Source organism: Megascapheus bottae, chromosome 1, assembly GCF_031878675.1.
Source record: "Megascapheus bottae isolate mThoBot1 chromosome 1, mThoBot2.hap1, whole genome shotgun sequence".
Taxonomy (NCBI): Eukaryota; Metazoa; Chordata; class Mammalia; order Rodentia; family Geomyidae; genus Megascapheus; species Megascapheus bottae.
Window position 1 is genome coordinate 4,365,229 of NC_143509.1, and position 19,101 is coordinate 4,384,329.

Genomic DNA, 19,101 nt, shown 5'->3' on the forward strand with positions numbered 1-19,101 from the left:
AGCCCTAGGTGTTTTCCTTGGGGCAAGTAAGGAAAAGTTCAATCAATGCCCACTGCCAGCTCAAGTGGTCATGCCCTTCCCCTGCCAGGTGCCTTTTTTGTTTCCTAATGGCTCCCCGGAGTTTACCTGCACAGCCAAATTTGCCTCCACTCACTTTCATATTGTAATATGTGGGTAAATATCCCTGTCTTGTATTCATTTACTCAGAGATTTTGTGTTTTGCTAGTCCTGCGACTTGATCCCAAGGCCTGGGCACTGTCCATGGACCTGTTAAAGTTAGAGCACTAGTACTTGAGGCACGGCACCACTTCTGCTTTTTCTAAATATGTGGCACTGAGGATTCAAACTCGGGTATTCTTGCATGCTAGGCAAGCACTCTACCACTAGGCTTTGCTCTAGTCCCTATTAAATGTATTTTTCTAAACCTTGCTTTTAAGTAGTGGCACTATGGGGCTATAATTCAATGATCAGTTTGTGAGTACAAGGCCATTTCATCCATGTCACTCCTTCCATGCTCTCCCCGACCCCTCCCAGTTCAATCCCTCCCTCAGTTCTCCCAGTTCCAGCTTCACATTTGTACACTGAATATTACGAATGATTTTGCCCACCTTTCCTCTCTCCATGTCTCTGTCCAACTTTTCCACTGCCTTCACCTTTCAGGAAGCGCTTTCAACTCTCAGGCACAATTAATTCTTTTACCTATTTTCCTGGTGGAGGTAATGTTCACAATATAAGAGGATGGAGTTTTCCTCCCATTGTGTGCAGTCCATGGAGCGAGCATCTATCTCGGGAATGGGAGCATTTGTGGGGAAGATCTCAGTACATGGAGTTCCTGGATGTGCATGGAATATAGCATGGCTGGTCAACATGGCTGTGGATGCCTCCCGACAGAGAATTCCTTCTATGTGATTTCTTCTAAAATATGAGAGAGGGTAAAAAAGAGACTACCAGCTACATAGAATTGAGGAGAAAGGAACACAATATCATTAAAATAACATAATGTGCTTAGCGCATTTAGTTCATGCCTGTAATCCCAGCTACTCAGGAAGTGGAGAGCTAAGGCTTGGGGTTCTAAGTCATCCTGGGCAAGAAAAGTCGGTCAGACTCTTATCTATATTTTTAGCACTAAAAAGATGACAGTGGGTCTAGCAATGGCCTTGAGTAAGAAGTCTCAGAAACTCTGAGTTTAAACCTGAGGAATGGCACGCACACACACACTCACGCACAATATACAATCCATGTGTGAGATTTCATGCTCTGGAGCAGGAACATATTGTATGGAAATCAGCAGAATTAATGGATCATGCAATAATAAACTGAATGAATTTGATTCATATGCTCAATGCTCTATCTGTCTGTCTATCTATCTATCTATCTATCTATCTATCTATCTATCTATCTCTCCATATATATATATATATATATAATGAATGTAAATATTTATGGGGACAAGCCTGAGGGACAGGGAAGGAATGGTTGGGTTGAATAATGCACAATATATGTGAAGATGAAGATAAAAATCCACTAAACCTTGAAATCGGGGCAGGACTATGTGCCAAAGTAGAGTTACAGAGTTTATTTTGATCAAACCACAATATATGCCCATTTGGATAGTTTTTGCACTGTTCATCTGTAGCTTTTTACATAACATGCAATGCACACTATTGATATATAATACATTAGATATCCTTTAAAACAGTGATGCATGTGACATGCGAAAATGGATTTATACAACCCATATCAGGAAGTGTGATTGGGAAAAGAATTTGGAACTAGGTATTTTGGTGATTTACAAAGCACACAGTAACATATCTAGTTCAAAGTGTAATTAGGGGCTATGCACCATGCATTGGCAGTGGTGTCTCAGAGAGGGTGAAATTGTTTACACTTACCAGTTTTTACAGTTACACAGGACCCATCCACCATCAGAATACAGCTGCATGTTTTCCTGAACCAGTCCTAGTCCTAATTTCAGGAAATGAATATTTTTCCCAGGTCTTTTTGTAATGCTACTGCTTTAGTCACAGATCAGTATGGGACAACATGCATAATCCCCGACTAAAATTCTCTTATAGCCTTGACAGTGAAGTGGTACATAGAAGACTTCAAAACTGCAGCTCCTTTTGGATTCCCCAAAGCGTATCTGCACTTTTCTTCAAGTGAGCCTCTTCCTCGGGAGTCAGAGTGACCTTCACCACATCTGAAATTCCATTCTGTCCCATTCTATTCCATAGAAACCCTTAATAATGGTTGAAATTGGATGAACTCTTCGAAGAGTCTTCATAATACTTTCTGCTAAATCTGCCACAGACAGTCCAATGGCCCAGGATGTATAGCGTTCAGTTTGATCACCTCATAGGCACTGTCAACAACTTGTTTATGAACCTCTTTCCACTGTTCCTTGTCTGCATCAGTGCCTAAATCAGGATTCATATTCTTGAAGGAGACACCAGCAACTTTTACTCCACTCCACACTGGCACACTAGTCTCCATGAGAACCCATCCATGACAGCTTAAGGGGTGAATTCCTAGCCTCTCTCCCATCAGGCAATGGAACCGGGCTGAACCCAGCTTACAGCCACTTCCAATTACACAGTTTTTGGGGAAGCCATTTATCTTCCAAGGGACCTAGGTCAGAATATCCACTGAATTGGAAACAGTAAGCAACTTGCAATTTAGGCTGTACTTCACTACATTAGGAATGATGAACTTAAAGATGTTTGCATTGCGCTGGACCAAATTAAGATGGCTTTCACCCTCTTGCTGATGGGCCCCAGCTGTGACAATAACCAGGTTGGAATTTGCAGTCACAGAGTAGTCTTTGCCAGAGACAATTTTTGGTGTTTTGCGGAAAAGGCTGCTGAGCTGGAGGTCCATCATTTCTCCCTTCAGTTTGTCTTCCATGACATCAACATGAGCAGGCTCATCTGCCAATTCCTGATGGCACAGGCCATGCCAACAGCACCATCCCCAACAAGTGTAATCTGTGCTGGGGGACATGATCCTCTTTAAGAAGATTCACAATCAGCTGATCCTTGAGACCTTCCCTTCTGGATTGGGAAGGACTGGTACTCCAGGGTGCACGATGGGCGGAAATCGGAGGTGCACTGTGGGCAGATCTGGCAGTGTCTTATACTTTGAAGTTATAGATAAAAATACCACGTTTTATTTGGTCAGCAGCACACTGAGACACCCAGAACCCTATAAAATTATATTTGTTACCTCATATATGTTACCCTTAGTATCCATTCAGAATATCACAAGAATAGCTCAGTGCCCTGTTCAGTGGATTTAATCAATGTATGATCATTTAATTATTATCTAATGAATGTATCCTCCCTGGTTAACTGGACATTTGATTTTCTGATCTTCATATCTCTCATATCAGCCCCTATTCCTTACCTTCTGTTACTGCTCCCCTTGGCCCAAATGCTGGATTTCTATGAAGTCAGCTTAGAAAACACCCACCAGGCATGGTGGCTCACTCCTGTCATGCTAGCTACTCAGGAGGCTGAGATCTGAGGATCTTGGTTCAAAACCAGCCCAGGCATTCAAATACATGAGACTCTTATCTCCAGTTAACCACCACAAAAGCAGAAGTGTGGTGGTAGCTCAAGGAGTAGGGAGGTAGTGTTGAGCTGAAGAGCTCAGGGACAGCGTCCAGGCTCAGAGTTCAAGTCCAAGAACGGACAAAAAAATCTAAAGAAAGAGAAAAAGGAAAAAGAAAACAATCTCAGCTAGGTGCTGCTGGCTCAGACCTGTAATTTGAAATACTTAGGAGGCTGAGATGTGAGTATTTAGAGTTAGAAGCCAGTGGGGCAGAAAAGTCTGTAGAGTCTTCTCTTCAATGAACCACTAAAAAGGCAGAATGGAGCTGTGGCTCAAGCAGAAGAGCAGAATCCTTGAGCAAAAAGAGTCATGGACAATGCCCAGGCTCTGAGTTCAAGCTCCAACAGCAACACACACACACACATGCACACACACACACAGACAGACACACAGGAAAAGAAATGACACCCCCTAAATAAAACTGGAAACATATGATTTCCTCCTGATCCTGTTGAAAGATGGATGGTGTGTGTGTATGTGTGTGTGTGTGTGTGTGTGTGTGTGTGTGTGTGTGTGTGTGTTGGTTCTACGCCTGGAGTTCTGGATTGGAGAATTCCCCCTAACCTTTTGTGCTCAAGGTTGGTGCTCTATCACTTCTGCCACAACTCCACTTCTGTCTTGTTCCTACTGAACTGGAAAAAAGGTCCTGGAGGACTTGAGGCCTATTATGACTGTGAGTTTCCATCCTCAGATCTCAGCCTGTCCAGTAGCTGGGGATTCGGGCATGAGCGACCAGCACCAGAACTGATTATTGGAGTTACTTTAGTGGAGGTCATATCTTGTACACACAGTGACACTCTGGGATGTATTATTTTTTCAAATTTGAGTGCATGTTTTTCTTTCTCTTGAAGGATTGCTCTGGCTGGGACATAGTGCTGAGTGACAGGGGTGAATGCAGGCTCCTGTGTAATTTAGATCTGTGAGAGAACCTCCCAGGTTTCTCCATTCAGTACATTGTGTGTTGTTCTCTTACCAGAGAGAGAGAGAGCTCACCCCTCTCTCTCCCCCACCCCCTGCCTGCCTCTCTCTCTCTCTCTCTCTCTCTCTCTCTCTCTCTCTCTCCCTCTCTCTCTCTCTCTCTCTCTCCCTCTCTCTCTCTCTCCCTCTCTCCCTCTCTCCCTCTCTCTCTCTCTCTCTCGCTCTCTCTCTCTCTCTCTCTCTCTCTCTCTTTTCCTCTCTCTCTCTCTTTCTTGTGGGGCTTGAACTGTAGGCCTGAGCACTATCTCTGAGCTCTCAAGGCTAACACTCTCCTTGTTTGAGCCACAGCACCACTTTCAGTTTTCTGGTGGTTAATTGGAGGTAAGAGTCTGATGGACTTTCATGTCCAGGCTGGGTTTGATCTGTGATCCTCAGATCTCAGGCTCCCGAAGAGCTAGGATTCAGGTGTGAGCACAGGTTGCCCCGTTTACTTCCAGCAGTTTTATGGGTAGAGGTAAGATTGTCACAGACTTTCCTGCCCAACCTGGCTTGGAGGCACCATCCTACATCTCAGCCTGTAAGACCTGAAGCTAAAATTACAACAGGAAATCATAGAGAACATAACTGGAGATATAGCCTAGACTAGTACTTTCTGGAAAGTTCTGTAGTATTTCATTAAATAGGAGGAAAAATTGACAAAAGGGATTGCAGAAATCAAATCTTTATTCAGAGCATGGGAAAGGCTGATAAGAATGAGAGATGTGTGTGGGGTATTCACTTATGAAGAGCCCTAGTCCCAGGAGATAGAAGGAAAGCCTCTCAGCTACTCAACACCAAATATTAAGGTTTACAGTTAAGTTGACTTCACAATGAGGAAAAAGATGGATAAGATAATGTTTATTTCTTTATTTATTCATGTATTTTTTTGTTTGGTCATGGGCTTGCTCTCAGGGCTTGATTGCTGTTCTTGAGCTCTTCAGCTCAAGGCTACTGCCCTTGAGTCACAGCACCACATTTGGTATTCTAGTGGTTAATTGCCGATAAGAGTCTCACAGACTTTAGTGCCTAAGCTGACTTTGAACTGTGATCCTCAAATCTCATCTTCCTGAGTAGCTAGGATTACAGGTGTGAGCCAATGCTCACAAGCAAGACAATCATTAAAGGAGGTAAAAATGGCCATGAAGAAATCCACAAAGAAATATTCAACCTGTTAACTACATAGGATTGCAAATGAAGAAAACAGTGTGATTCTGTATTATGTCAATGCTGAAGGAAGTCTACAACACCAATTCTGGTGAGGTTGAGAAGAAACAGGCGTGTTCAGATACTGTTGTGTGAGGATGCCACTTACTATAGCTATCATGGAAACAAGTTCATACCTGAGTGGAAAGACGAATTAGTAAAAAAATATTCCCTCAAAATTAAACAAAATCTCACATGTAAGGCCATAACTGCTGTTCTGAAAGTGTTGAGATTTTATTTGGATTCTTGTATGTGTTTATTCTGTTTCTGCTAAGTAAAAAATGAAGTTATTTTGTCTTGCCAAATGGCGGAGACTGACATCTGTTATCCCAACTACACAGGAGACTGGGATCTGAGGATTGGGGTTTAAAGCCAGCACAGGCAAAAGTCTATGAGGGTCTTACCTCTGAATAGCTCCCTGATATGGGGATTGTGTAGATGTGTCTCAAATAGCAGAGGAATAACCCTGATCAAAAATGCTCACAAACAGCACCAGAGACAGAATTCAGTCCCAGGGCTGTAGAAGAGGAATAGGAAGAGGAAGAAGCAGCAGCAGAAGTAGCAGCAGAAGCAGAAGTACAAGAGGAGCAGGAGGAGGAGGAGGAAAAAGGGGGCGGAGGAGGAAGAAGAAGATTTTTTTTAGGAGGAAGATTTAATATAGAAGGGGATAACTTAAGGGGATGCTGTGTAACCTCGGACTGTGATAGGTGGTTTCTATGCTCAATTAGAAATGACCAGAAGAATTTGTATAACACCTCGCCAAATGGGAATATTAAGGAAAATTCACACTGACAAGAAAGTTGTTTTTCTGAAGTATAGCAAGTAAATTTCTTTCAAAGACAGATGTCCACATATAGACAGACAAAGCCATAGGGGCTTTGCAGGGTATTCTGGAATTCATATATATTTTCTAGATGGATATATATATATATATATATAAATACTGAGTCCTATAATGAAGAAAAAGAATCAATGATGCTGATATTCAGCCAATTAGTCTTCCCTCTTGCAGTGGACTACTTTGTTCTGTGCTTCACAATCCATCAAGACAGGAGACCACTCTGCCTGGCAGTCTCCCCAGAGCCCCCATCACGTCCTGGTTCCTCAGGCTGTAGATGAAGGGGTTCAGCATGGGAGTGACCACTGTGTACATCACTGAGGCCACCTTGCTTCTGTGGGCGGAGGAGGACACCACAGAGCTGAGGTACACCCCAAGTCCTGTCCCGTAGAACAAGGAGACCACGCAGAGGTGAGAGCCACAGGTGGAGAAGGCTTTGTGCTTGCTAGCCGTGTTGGGAAACTTCATTAAACAGGAGAGGATCTGATGGTATGAGAAGAAGATTCCTAAGGCAGCAAACAAACCAAACAACACAAAAGCCAGGTACACACAGATGTCATTGATGAGGGTGTCAGAGATGGCCACTCTTTGAATTTGAGCTAGTTCACAGAAGAAATGGGGGATGGTGGATCCTGGGGAGAAGGTTAATTTCCTCATCAGTAGAACATGGAGTAGTGAGATGCAGAAAATGAGAAACCAGGACCCCAGAACCAGGAGACCACAGAAGTGAGGGTTCATGATATCTGGGTAGTTCAGTGGGTGACAGATGGCCACAAAGCGATCATAAGCCATCACGGTCAATAGGAAATTTTCCATTCCACCAAAAATCATGAAGAAATACACCTGAGTGAGGCACTCTGGGTAGGAGATGTCTTTCCTCTGGTTCTGGATATTCACCAGCATCTTGGGGATGGTAGTAGTAGTAAAACACATGTCCACAAAAGACAGGTTGGAGAGGAAGAAGTTCATGGGCGTGTGGAGGTGGGGGTAGAGGTGACGGCCAGGATGATGAGCAGATTTCCAAGCACGGTGATCAGGGACATGGACAGGAAGAGCCCAAAGAGGATGGGCTGGAGTTGAGGGTCATCTGAGAGGCCCAGGAGGAGGAATGGTGATTCCCCTGTGTGGTTTTGTGCTGTCATAGCCCTGGCTGTTTTCCTTGGGGCAAGTAAGGAAAAGTTCAATCAATGCCCACTGCCCGCTCAGGTGGTCATGCCCTTCCCCTGCCAGATGCCTTTTTTGTTTCCTAGATTGACCTGCACAGCCAAAATTGGCTCCACTCACTTTCATATTGTAATATGTGGGTAAATATCCCTGTCTTGTATTCACTGACTGTGAAGTTTTGTGTTTTGCTAGCCCTGAGGCTTGAACCCAAGGCCTGGGCACTGTCCTTGGCTTTGTCAAAGTTAGAGTACTATTAAGTGAGCCACAGAAGTACTTCCAGTTTTTTCTATGTGAGTGGTACTGAGGATTCAACCTCGGGTGTTCATGCATGCTAGGCAAGCACTCTATCAGTAGGCTGTGCTGCAGTCCCTATGAAATGTATTTTTCTAAACCTTATTCTTACCTACTTGTACAATGTGGCTGCAATTCAATGATCAGTTTTTGAGTAAAAGACCATTTCATCCATGTCACCACAACTCCCCTCACTCCAACCCCTCCCTCAGTTCACTCAGATCCAGCTTCACGTTTGTACACTGAATGTTAGGAATGATTTTGCCCACCTTTCTTCTCTCCATTTCTCTGTCCACCTTTTCCACTGCCTTCACCTTTCAGGAAGCGCTTTCAACTCTCAGGTACAATTAACTCTTTTACCTATTTTCCTGGTGGCGGGAATGTTCACCATGTAATACGATTGAGTTGTCCTCCTGTTGTGTGCAGGCCATGGAGCAAGCACCTTCACAGGAATGGGAGCATTTGTGGGGAAGATCTCAGTACATGGAATTCCCGGATGTCATTCAGCCTCATTGCCTGGAGTCCAGGCTGCATTCGTGGGCTGAGCTGTTCTCAACACAACACATCTGTTACCTGTGTGGATGGAATATTCCATGGCTGGTCAACATGGCTGTGGATGCCTCCCGACAGAGAATTCCTTCTAGGTGATTTATTCCAAAATATGAGAGAGGGTAAAAAAGAGACTACCAGCTGCACAGAAATGAGGACAAAGGAGCACGACATCATTAAAATAACCTACGATATGCTTAGCACATTTAATTCATGCCTATAATCCTAGCTACTCAGGAAGTGGAGAGCTAAGGCTTGGGGTTGTAAGTCAGTCTGGGTAAGAAATGTCTGTCAGAGTCTTATCTCCTTTTTGTAGCACTAAAAGGATGACAGTGGATCTCGTAGTAGCCTTGAGTAAGTAGTCTCACACACACACCATCCATCACTTGCATGGGATTTCATGCTCTGGAGCAGGAACATATTGTGTGGAAATCAGCAGAATTAATGGATCATGCAATAGTAAACTGGATGAAGATGATTCATATGCTGAAGGCTCTGAAAGAGCAGTTTGTCTGGAATATTTACAAAGAAATCTTAAGGTTTGAACACTAGAGTTTGTCTTCTCCAGAACAATTACACGTGTTAACATCTTTTATGCTCATGCAATGGAAGCTGTGTAAATCAGAATGACAGCATTCGGGAGGAAAATCTTCTGGGAAATGGAAATCATTTGTGCTGGGGGGAGGAAAGATGGAGTAGGAAAGGAAGGCACAGGCCTTTTATGCTGAGACAGCGAATCCAATCAGCCCCACTGTCCTGTGGATGAAAGGAGAACAGAAACAGACATATAATGGAATAGTATTCAGCCTTTAAGAACACTGGATTCCATCCTGTGTAGGAAAATGACTGGAAGCAAAATAATCCAGGTTCAGAAAGACAAATGGTACATGTGTTCTCTTCTTCACAGTTTTGTATCTTTGTATCTATTTGTCTGCCTACTCAGCTAGCTATCTTCTTACCCACCTTCCAACCCACTGTATGTCTATTATTTATGTATGTATGTGTCTGTCTATCATTTACGTACCAGGCTACTGTGATATCTCAGTTTCTGTGTATGTGTGTACTGTTATCTATGTATGTATGCCTGTGTATATCTATCTGTGTAATATCTATCTACCTTTGTACTTACCTGTCTGTCTCTTGGTTAGTTATATATCTATCTTTCTGTATGTTTTGTATTACCTTCTGATATATCTATGTAATTGCCCATCTATTATCTGTGTATCTATCTGTCTGTCTGTTGGTCCATTACCTACTGAACTGTATCTTTGTTAGTTTTTATCTTTGTTTTTTTTTCTTTTTCATTTATCTTCAATGCTATCTTCTCTTACAAAGTTTTATGAATTACAATAAAATCTTAAATTTTATGTCTAACTCAATGGGCATACTGACAGTTAACTGTGAAATATGTGTAGTTTTCCGTTGTCGTTTCCTACCTAGATACTTGATATTTATACAGTGAGATGTAAAAATAAATAGGGAAGGGGGGATAACAAGATGAGGGGCAGGGGTGAGGCAAATGTAATGGGGTTCAAAACATGAGAAAGGGTATCAGTGTTTGTGAAGTAATGCACCTTCTATCTGGTGAATATAATGTAACCCTTCTATTTATTAGAATGAAATATCAAAAAAGATAATAAATAGTAGGCTTATCTCAATCTTGTTTACCCATTAAAGAAATCTAATCTTTTCAGGATTCTATACAGGGAGACAATTGTTACTCTATTGGAATCATTAAAGTTAAGGAAAATGTCACTCTTAGAATTACAATTTTTCTTAGCATCTAATTTCTATTATCTATGATCAATCTACATATTATCTATCTATCTGTAAATATATCAGAAATGTAGTTGTTTGTGGGGACAAGCCAGAGAGAGAGGGAAGTAATGGTGGGATTAATACAGAATATGTGTGAAGATGAAGATAAAATCCACTAAACCCTGTTGAAATCAGAAGAAGGGACTATGGACCAAAGAAAGAGCTACAGAGGGGTTTAGTGTGATCAAAACACAATATATGCCTTTGTGGAAATACCACAGCAAAACCCCCTTTTCCAGTTGGAATACATACACTTGTGCACATTCAAGCCAGTGTGCATGTGCAAAACTAAGTGAGGGAAGTTAGGTGCCAGTGGCTCAAGCTGGCATTCTAGCTACTATGAGGCTGCAATTGAAGGATCAGGGTGTGAAGCCAGCTCAGACAGGGTAATCATGAGATTATCATTCCTGATTAATTACCAAAAAGCCACATGTGAGCTGTAGTTCAGTTGGTATGGCTCAGGGACAGTGCCAAGACCCACAGTTCAAGCCCCATGGCTGGCAATGCACATTCAAGCACACACACACACACACACACACACACACACACACACACACACACACAACACATACACATACAACACACACACAGACACACATGAAGGGGAATTCTTCTTTATCAATAATTCCATTGTTGGCTAGATTTTGTTATGGACACTAATGGGAAAGGAAAGTCCACGAGACCCTTATTTCCAAATAATGACAGAAAAAGCTGGAAGTGGAGCTGTAGTTCAAGTAGTAGAGTGCTAGTCTTGAGTAAAAGGAGATTAGGACAGTGCCAAGTTCAAGGCTCAGGCCTAGAGAACAAAGAGGCCCAGTGGCATGGAACCCAACAGACAATACCTGGTGCACATGGATCTTTAAGCAGGTGATTAATAAATACATAATTGGATAAAGCAAAGGTGACAGATAACGCTGATTCTTGGAGAAGAGCAAGAGACTTTCCAGAAAGGAACTTCATGAGAAAGGTGCCGTAGGCTGGAGAAAGAAGGGAAATCAGAGATTCCAAAGCATGAGCTCCATGAGGATGATAAGTTACCTGGAGATCTGGGACCTCACCTGCAGACATGAGCCCACTTCTGGTCCTTTTTCTCTTGTTTCTCTTACAGGACATAAATTTACATTTCGCCTATCTTTATCAGGCTACCATGGCTCTGTCTTCTTCTTTTTTTTACTACTGAAGATTTCTTATTCCCCAACTCCTTCTTAGAACTTTTTCAGCTAGAGTTTTCACGGAGACTGGATTCAGAGAAGGGAATCAGAAGTTTGTGCAGTTTCTTGCAAGACAATCGATGAATCTACTAAGATCTCAACAAATGAATTGTATTTCATGAAATAATTGTCTTCATGGAATAAAATATCTTTCTAGTCTCCAAACTATGTTGTTCCCATGAGTTAAAGTGAAGATGACATCATAGATAAACAGATTTAGGTTAATTTCTTGCAATATTGTAGCGGTTACAGGGAGAGAGGAATTAATTTATTCCAAGGGGAACATAGTTCTTTTTGTTTTTTTCCCCTTTTGTTTTGATTAAAGAAAATAAGAAGGAATCCTTAAAGGAACTGTTAATTTCAATAGGGACTAAATCTCTGGAGACAAGTCTCTTCACTGTCTTGAAGAATATTTGGACATGTAATAGATCACTTGATCTCTATAGAGAAAAACAATTTCTTGGTTTTTATTCATTATTTTAAAAGTATGTCATGTTTTAAAGTTATAGAAATCACATGTTTAATATGGACACAGTGAAACTGAGCACACTACCAAATGTTTCCATCTATAAAATTATATTTGTTACCTCATATGTGTTACCCTTAGTATCCATTCAGAATATCACAAGAATAGCTCAGTGCCCCGTTCAGTGGATTTCATAAATGTATGATTATTTATTATTATTTAATCAATTCATCCTCCCTGGCTAACTGGACATTTGTATTTTCTGATCCTCATTTCTCCCATATCAGCCCCAAGTTCCTTATCTTCTGTTATCATCCCACTCAGCCCAATTGATGGATTTCTTTTTTTTATATTTTTTATTGTAATTAATAAAAGGGTTACATGATATTTGCCAGATAGAAGGTGAATTAATTCACATATATTGATAACCTTTCACATGTCTTGGTACCCATTACCCTCCCCCCCATCGCCCGGTCCTGGTTTTCCCCCCTTCCCTATCAAATTTCAAATAACCCAATACAAATAAATTCAATACATCAGATAACAAAGTGAGATACTGTAACAATATGAGATAACCAAGGGACAGCAAAGGAGATGAGAGATAACATAGTACATTAAGGACAACAATCATTCGTTATATGGCTTTTGTTTCAATATCCTGGAGGTCCTTTCAATTAGCTTCATACTATATGGCCTTATGTATCAAGTTTTTGCGCTATTGCAGATCTCTGCTAGGAGAACCCAAGGTTTCTACTGATTATGACAAATGAGGGAATCCATTGAGCCTAAGTTCTTTGAGTCTGGGTTACTTCACTTAATATGATTTTTTCTAAGACTTTCCTTTTCCTAACAAATGGGGCGATGTCGTTTTTTCTGACAGCAGCATAGAATTCCATTGTGTACAAATACCACTCATCAACTGAGGGACATCTAGGTTGGTTCCATATCTTTGCTGTGGTGAATAATGCTGCAATGAACATTGTTGTGCTAGTGGATTTAGTATGCCCTAGATTCTGGATGGTTGGGTAAATGTCAAGTAGTTGAATTGCTGGGTCATAGGGGAGTTCTATGTTTAGCCTTTTGAGGCACTGCCATACTGCTTTCCATAGTGGTTGAATGAGTTTGCACTCCCACCAACAGTGTAGTAGTGATCCCTCCTGGCCACATCCCGTACAGCACGTGTTATTATTCGTTTTTCTGATCCTGGCCATTCTAACTAGAGTGAGTTGGAATCTTAGAGTTGTTTTGATTTGCATTTCTTTTATGACCAGAGATGTTGAGCATTTCTTCATGTGTCTATAGATCATTTTTGTTTCTTCTTCAGAGAAGACTCTCTTTAAGTCTTTGGTCCATTTTTAATGGGATGGTTGTTACTTTGGAGGTTAGTTTTGGAGTGATTCAATTTTTTGATTTGTTGATATATTTTAGATATGAGGCCTTTGTCCGTTGTTTGGTTGGTGAAGATCTTCTCCCACTCTGTAGGCTTCCTGATTAGTTTAGTAGCTATGTCCTTTGCCATACAAAAGCTCTGCAGTATAATGCAGTCCCACTTATCCAGCCTTTCTCTGATTTGTTGTGATTCTTGGTCCTTATTAAGAAAGTTTTGACCTGTGCCAAGGAGGCCTAGTGTATCTCCTGTTTCTTCCTGTAAAGTTTTCAGTGTGTCAGCTTTTACCTCCAGGTCTTTGATCCATTTGGAGTTATTTCTAGTACAAGGTGACAAAGAGGGATCCAACTTTAGTTTTCTGCACGTGCTTAACCAGTTCTGCCAGCACAACTTGTTGAAGAGGCTGTCTTTCTTCCATTCTACTTTTTTGGCTCCCTTGTCAAAGACTAGGTGGCCATAGGTCTGTGGTTTAATATCGGGTCCTCAGTTCTATTCCATTGGTCTTCAGACCTGTTCTTGTGCCAGTACCAAGCTGTTTCGAGAATTATTCCTCTGTAATAGAGTCTAAAGTTTGGAATTGAAATTCTTCTGGCGCTGTTTTTTCTGCTAAGAAGTGTTTTTGCTATACGGGGTCTTTTATTATTCCATATGAAATTTTGGATTGCCTCTTCTATTTCTTTAAAGAATGACATTGGGATATTGATGGGTATTGCGTTGAATTTGTAGATAGCTCTTGGCAAGATTGTCATTTTCACAATGTTGATTCTTCCAATCCAGGAGCATGGGAGGTTTTTCCATTACCTTAGTTCTGCTTTAATTTCCTTTTTTAGGGTTTTAAAGTTTTCGTCAAAAAGGTCCTTTACATTCTTAGTTAAGCTAATTCCTAGGTACTTTATTTTCTTTGAGGCTATTGTGAAAGGAGTTTCTTTCCTGATTATTGCCTCGTTCCTCTCACTGTTGGTGTAAAGGAAGGCAGTTGATTTTTTGAGGGTTGATTTTATAGCCTGCTACTCTTCCAAAGTTTTGAATCAGCACAAGGAGCTTGGGAGTAGAGTCTATAGGATTCTTTAAATACAGAATCATGTCATCTGCAAAGAGGGATAGTTTTATTTCCTCTTTCCCTACTTGGATCCCCTTTATACTTGCTTCTTGCCTTATTGCACTGGCTAGGAATTCTAGTACTATGGTAAAGAGTAGTGGAGAGAGTGGGCATCCTTGTCTCATTCCTGATTTTAGAGGGAATGGCTTTAGATTTTCACCATTAAGTGTAATACTTGCAGTGGGTTTCCCATACACAGCCTTTATTACATTGAGGAATGTTCCATGGATTCCTAGATTCTCCAGAGCTTTTAACATAAAGGGGTGTTGGATCTTGTCAAATGCCTTTTCCGCGTCTATTGAGACACTCATGTGATTTTTGTCCTTGCTCCTGTTGATGTGTTGAATTATATTAATTGATTTGCGTATGTTGAACCAGCTTTGCCTCCCCGTCATGAATCCAGTTTGATCATAGTGTATAATTTTTTTGATGAGTTGTTGTAGACGGTTGGCCAGTATTTTGTTGAGAAGTTCCGCATTGATGTTCATCAAAGAAATAGGTCTATAGTTCTCTTTCTTTGATGAATCTATGTCTGGTTTGGGGATGAGGGTTATACTGGCTTCATAGAATGAGTGTGGTAAGGAACCTTCATTTTCAATTTCGTTGAAGAGCTTGAGGAGTATTGGTGTGAGGTCTGCTTTGAAAACCTTATAGAATTCAGCTGTGAATCCATCTGGCCCTGGGCTTTTCTTAGGTGGAAGTTCTCTAATTGCCATTTCTATTTCAGAGCTTGAAATAGGCCTGTTGAGTTGCCTTAGTTCTTCTTGGTTCAGTGTGGGTATGTTAATATTGGCTAGGAATTCATCCATTTCATCTAGATTCTCAAATTTGTTGGCGCAAAGGTTTGAGAAGTATTCCCTCATGATATTCTGGATCTTGGTAATTTTTGTCGTGATATTACCATTTTCATCTGCGATTTTGTTTATTTTGATATGCTCTCTTCTTTTTTTGGTAAGATTTGCTAAGGGCTTGTCAATTTTGTTAATTCTTTGAAAGAACCAACTCCTTGTTTTGTTGATTCTTTCTATAGTTTTTTTGGATTCCAAATCATTTAATTCTGCTTTGATTTTAATTATTTGCTTTCTTCTACTGAGATTAGGGTTGGTTTGTTGCTCTTTTTCCAGGAGCTTGAGGTGAGACATTAACTTGTTGGTTTGCAATTTTTCCAACTTGTTGTTGTAGGCACTCAGCGCTATAAATTTTCCTCTGAGTACTGCCTTTGCTGTGTCCCAAAGGAGTTGGTATTTTGTGTGCTCCTTACTGTTAAATTTCATAAACTGTTGGATTTCTGTTCTGATCTCTTCGGTGACCCATTGGTGATTCAACAATGTGTTGTTCAGTCTCCATGAGTTACAGGGTTTTCGTTGGTGGAGATGTGTGTTCAGTTCCAATTTGATGCCTTTGTGGTCTGAGAGTGTGCATGGAATAATTTCAGTGTTTCTGAATCTGTCCAGGTTTGTTTTATGGCCTAAGATGTGATCTATTTTGGAAAATGTTCCATGTGCTGCTGAGAAAAACGTATATTGTGTTGTTGCTGGGTGGAATATTCTGCAGATGTCTGTTAGATCTAGTTGGTCTATATAGTTGTTCAGTTCTAAGGTTTTTCTGTTGACTTTTTGCCTTGTTGCTCTGTCCATAGGTGAGAGTGGTGTGTTGAAGTCACCAACAATCGCTGTATTTCGATCTATGTATGGTTTCAGTGTAAGTAAAGTTTGCTTGATGAAGTTCGGAGCTCCGGGATTGGGTGTGTAAATATTTAGGATCGTTATGTCTTCCTGGAGGAAAGATCCCTTTAGTAGTATGTAGTAACCTTCTTTGTCTTTTCTTACTAAGTTTAGTTTGAAGTCTATTTTATCTGATATGAGGATGGCAACTCCAGCCTGTTTATGGGGGCCGTTAGCTTCATAGAGTTTATTCCAACCTCTCACTTTCAAAAGGTGATTGTTTTTTGGGTAAGATGTGTCTCTTGAAGACAGCAGAACCATGGCTCTTGCTTTTTGATCCAACTAGACAGCCTATGCCGTTTAATTGGAGAGTTAAGTCCATTGATATTGAGAGTTAGGATTGAGAGATATTTATTAGTTCCGACAATTTTTAAAAGCTTTTATTAGGGCTTGTGTCTTGACAGTTCTTTTGGTCCTTAGATGGTGTGCTGTTTAGGTGCATATCAACTGATCAGCATATGGGACTGCTCCTGATCCATTTATTCAACACATTCAAACGGGTGGATTCTCTGCTTCTGGGATCAGCAACCCACTGTGCTTTAAACTTTGGGACAATGACTCCATCCCAGGATGTACTGAGTTGCAGTCTATCAATCACTGGATATGGGTGCCAGATCAAAAGCAACCTTATCACCAGTATTACTGGGACTTGCTCACAGCTACTAGACTGGTCAGGGGCCAATTCTACCCAGCTCCTCCTATCAAAAGAACATTATGAACTGTGTTTCTCCTCCTTTTGCTATTATGTATGGACCTTTTAACATATTCATTGATTCTACACAATTTAATATAACATGCGATAATTGTTCTTTTACAAATTGTATGTATAATGGATTTGCTACCTCTGTTATTATTGTTAAAGAACCACCTTATATTATGTTACCTGTGAATATGTCTGTACCCTGCTATGAAGATTCTGGTTTCTTGGCTTTACAACTATTGAAAGACCTAATGTGCCCTAGGAGGTTTATTGGATTAATATTAGCAGGTATTCTAGCTTTTATTTCCTTAGCAGCTATTGCTGCAGCTGCCACTGTTGCTTTGACACAGGGCCTTCGTGGCCTAAAAGGCTTGCTAATGACCTTTGTTGGTCCAGGAATGTTGCCAGCCTTGTGTGGTAAAGATCTTGCAAAATTCATTGCTAAACCTTGCAGGACAACTCCACAGATCAAAGCCCCAGATGGTTGAGGTCCCCCACGAGAGGAATCGCAGTCAAGGACGGGTAAGAGGGGATGCGCTCTGACCAACCTAAGACAGGGCCTTCAGCTTGATCTGAAGAAGTTCCCCATGACGGGTAAGGCAGTGTTAGCAATCCACCCAACCTAAGACAGGCGGGTTTGCATGTTTTAAAATAAAGATGGGGGAGATGTTGGGGACTGACTGTGGGATCAGTGACCATGACTGTGGGGTCAGTGACCTTGGACCCGCACAATTGAGTACACAGGAAGTAAGCTCTTATCATGATTTTGGGCTGTGTCAATAGCTTCTCATTTAACCTGTTTGGGACTTGATAGCTTCTCATTCAACCTATTTGAGACTTGATACTGTTTGTACGAATGTAGCCCCTGGCAGTTCCCTAGTTTAAAGAAGTGTATTTAAGATCAGAACTGGAAATAAACTGGGCTACAGGCTTCTTAAGCTGTGGCTCCTGATTTGGGCTGTAGCCTCCTTAACCCCATCTGTTTGTCTCTCTTGTATTTTTTCCTAGTCCTTGCCCCCTATTTCAGGAATCCCAATCTACAAATCCTGGTTTGCTGCCGGCTGGCCCCGGCAACTGTTTAGGTGCCATTTCTTTCCCTATATTGCATTTATTTGGTTTTCTATGTATAGAACATCTTTGAGAATTCTCTGTAGTGTTGGTTTTGTTGCTACATATTGTTGCAGCTTTTCCCTGGAATGGAATGTTTTTATTGTTCCCTCAGTTATGAATGAGAGCTTAGCTGGGTACAGTATTCTTGGTTGGAGTTATGACTTCAGGGCATCATTTTCTTGATGTTTGTGTGTACTTGTATTCAGCCCCTCGCTGGGTCTTTTTTTTTTCCAGTCGTGGGGGTTGAACTCAGGGCCTGAGCACTGTCCTTGAGCCTCTTCCTCAAGACTAGAGCTCTACCACTTGAGACTCAGGACCACTTCTGGAATTTTTCTATGCATGTGGTACCAAGGAATCAAACCTGGGTCTTTGTTCATGGTAGACAAGCATGCTACCACTCGGCCAAACTCCTGATCTCACCTAGGAAGTCTTTCAGATGGTTATTTTGAACTTGCTGTCAGATAAATTAGAGATCTCTATTTCTTTAAGGAAGACTTGATACTTTTTATGTACATGTGTGAAAATGGGACAATGAAGCTTGTTGAGATTGATTTCAGAAGAGGAACAGATGAGAGAGTTCTTGTGCAGCTGATTTTGATCATGCTACGTCATCTTCACATGTGGACATGTTAAATGGAACCTTCTTGTATAACTGATGGATGCTTTTTATTAAAATAGGTGGGAAGAACATAAATATTTTTTCAACAATTTAATGTATTTCTTGACGTGGTTCGCGTTTGCCTCCACGGTTTCATTTTGCAAGATTGTTCTTTTTTGATGGGTAATGGGGCTTGAACTCATCCTGGGCGTTGTAATCCTGAGCTCTTCAGCTCAAGGCTACCTCTCTACCCTTGAGCCAAGCCCCACTTTCCATTTTCTAGAGGTTAATTGGAGATAAGAGACTCTGGTTCTTTTGTGCCTGGGCTGGATTTTAACCTTGATCCTCAGATTTCAGTCTCCTGAGTAGCTAGGATT

The 19,101-nt window shown here is 41.2% G+C and overlaps 2 pseudogenes; one reads left to right on the plus strand and one right to left on the minus strand.

The window, feature by feature from the left end:
• Positions 1-2,085: 2,085 nt before the first annotated feature.
• Positions 2,086-8,493, minus strand: LOC150068065 (L-lactate dehydrogenase A chain pseudogene; annotated as a pseudogene).
• LOC150068066 (olfactory receptor 7E178-like) overlaps positions 8,492-19,101 on the plus strand; it is a 29,060-nt pseudogene continuing 18,450 nt past the window's right edge.